Raw genomic sequence first — 2,890 nt, 5'->3', positions numbered from 1 at the left:
GCCACATTTCTCTGTGTAGTATTTGTGCCCCCACGAGCCAGCAGTATCTTTGTTTTCCACCTGTAATCCTCTGTTATGGCCTGCTTGCCTGTGTTGTAAATTTATTTTGTTTCCTTAGCAGGCGCGAGTACCACCTTCCAATCCGATGTCAGTTTCACACTCTGTTCTCTTGCCGGCTCGCTCCTCGCAGCTCCATGCTGGCCACAATGTTGCAACTAACACAATCTGCATTGCTTTTGCTCTGATGACTTCGCTGCTACTGCTACTGTTTCCGCATCCCAGCAGCTGATCTTGTGGCTCCTTCAGGCTTCAGACTACAGGCGGCTGCGCTCACAATGTCCCACAGCTGATCCAGTGTTAACATTGGGCTGCATACGCTGATTTCTAATGATAATGTATTTGCCGTCTATGTGTCCACTGCTCCCATTTATGCCCCCAGTCTTCCGAATACGCATCCGCTACTCCCAATTACCAACTCGTTCTGTCCCACGTCGCTGCTGGCTTCCACTAGTCCGGCTGCCTTTCACACTGCTGTCGTCTCTTTGTGCATTTACTTTCCAGTTTTCCGATTGTTCGTATTAGCGACAGGTTTCACTGCCTTAGCCTTCTGCAACCTCCTCTCCCGGCAGTACGGCTGATTACACATCAGACCCTTTGTTCAGTGGGCGCCATCTTGTTTTCACCCACCGCCCAGACACGGCAAGCTTTTTTCTTCCTCCGTACTTCCTTCTGGCTGTTAATTATCCCGAACTTCAGCCTGCTGCACACCTCATTTCTTCATGCTACAGTGGCTGTTTTCTTAGCACTTCACAGCTGACTTTAAATGCCTTTCATCCTCAGGATCATGTGCGGATCTGCAGGAGCTCCCAGGAATCACGTCCTACACCGCAGCCATTAAGCCACGCCCCCTGGAGCAACTATTCATTTTTGCAATAACAGACTACATGGTCTAAAGGGCTTGACTTTAACTAATACAATGCTAATCCAATAGCGCTTGTTTTGTGCATTTCTGGAGGGCAACTGATATCTTCAAGCACAAGCTGCAACAGGATCCAAGCAGCACAGGTAATGGAGACTGTTATTAAAAGAGTGCTCATCTTGTCTTGTCTCTTATTTCCAAGTGGTGCTTTTGCTTTTATTTTTGGCAAATAGCTCATGTCGCTGGTGATACCACTGTATCCTATACTAACATTACCCCAATGTCAGCAGGTGGAATGACCATGTCAGGTGGACAGGGGAGCACTGTAAGCACAGTAGGGAGAGGTAAGCACGGTGCTGATACAGACATTAGGGGGTGGACCTATATCCCACTGACACTGCTTGAGTGTCTAATAACATGTGGTACAAGCACATGACAAAAGTAGGTAAAGAAACTACTGAGGAGAGCTGCTATGTCTGCTCACTAATCCCCTATGCCATAAGTGCCTCCAAAACGTGTATAGTAAATTAAATACCAGCAGCAAGAGAACAATCCCTTATGTACCTATCCGTGGTCACAACCCAAGGAAGATTCTCGGGGAAGACAGCAACATTGAGCTGGATGTCCAAGGCAACATTTCCCTTTGTTACATGAGAGTTACATGAAAACTCTTGACATGATTAACAATTACTGGCAATTCGATCAGGCCATACTATACAAAACTGACAGCCCACAGAAAGGAGAAACAAAAGACGAGGATCCAAAATTAGGAACCCTCCCGTCCCCTGCACTCTATCATAAGTCCATCAATTGATGGTTCAGCAATTTTAAATGCATTTGTTGTAGTTAATTAATAATATTCTGATCAAGTTAGTAGTAAGACTGAACACTCAGTGATTTTGTAAAAAACCCAAAAACAGGGGGAGGTTTTTAATTAATGTCACAGTAAATTCACCATACAGATTTGAAGTGAAAAAGCCAAAATGACTGTCTACAAAAAAACATGAAAACAGTAAACAATGATAGTCCATTTATACAATTCGTGGCTGACGCGTTTCGGGATATTCATCCCTTCTTCTTGAGCCTATTGGGTTTGGACTGCAAAACCTAAACAGACATGAAAAACAACATTTAAACAAACATAATATACGCATGTAAAGTGCTAAACATAGTGGTCCTTATTGAACCCACATCGAATTCACATATATAGGTATATCCTAACTGGAGTAGTTCAAATGTAACTATCTGAGGTATTCATAAACGTTACTCCCCAATAAGGGGTACCCACTGTGGCCAGTGCACCAGGAACAAATCCATGTTCTATATCAGAAAATAATCAAAGGAATAGAGGTGATTACCCATCTGTGAGAAACATCTCCAAGGAGTGTGTGCCAAAAAAGTAGAGTTGTGGCATACCTTAAGTATAGTGGAGGTGAGGCGTAAGAAAACCCTCAAAGTTTGGTGAACTCGTGTTTCTCAGTTCTACCCGCCAGTTGGTGGAGAAAACCCTTGTCTCAGGCGTGCAAGATGCCTATACATGAGACATAAATAAAGCGGTTCTAAGAGTTTGGATATTCATTACACATCTAATTGGTCAAAAACAATTATTATATTTAAGGTTTGTTCACAGAAAACGCTAACAACAAAGAAATAAAGGGACAACAGTCCCTTATGAATAGAGATAAGTAGAAATGAATTAGGTCCATAAGTGCATAACGGGCGTGAAAAAACAATGGAAGCATATGTAGAGCTCTCGCTTACCTTACAATCTGCAAGTTAAAACGGGAGTTACACGTGCGGATGCACTGCTTGCCCGGAAATATTCATATGTCCCAAAATATCCTCGGGAACCAGAATCTAAAGTGCTCGGCTGTAAACATGAAAGAAGCAAACAATTCAGAATGCTCCCCAGTGGAAAGAGGGGATCTAATGGATCGTAGTTTGAAATAGGTAAGGCGCCATTGATATGCT

The 2,890-nt window shown here is 43.4% G+C and overlaps 1 long non-coding RNA gene across 1 annotated transcript; it reads right to left on the bottom strand.

Annotated features, from left to right (window-relative positions):
- Positions 1 to 1,836: 1,836 nt before the first annotated feature.
- LOC138473810 (uncharacterized) lies at positions 1,837 to 2,433 on the bottom strand. Its single transcript, XR_011268930.1, has 2 exons — positions 2,336 to 2,433; positions 1,837 to 2,026 (listed from the first exon to the last, which is right to left on the bottom strand). It is a non-coding gene; the product is annotated as an uncharacterized lncRNA (long non-coding RNA).
- Positions 2,434 to 2,890: the final 457 nt, after the last annotated feature.

Source organism: Ambystoma mexicanum, chromosome 8, assembly GCF_040938575.1.
Source record: "Ambystoma mexicanum isolate Mex_15411 chromosome 8, UKY_AmexF1_1, whole genome shotgun sequence".
In the NCBI taxonomy this organism is placed as follows: Eukaryota; Metazoa; Chordata; class Amphibia; order Caudata; family Ambystomatidae; genus Ambystoma; species Ambystoma mexicanum.
The sequence above is the reverse complement of the archived record's forward strand: the minus strand, read 5'-3'. Positions and strand labels throughout refer to the sequence as shown.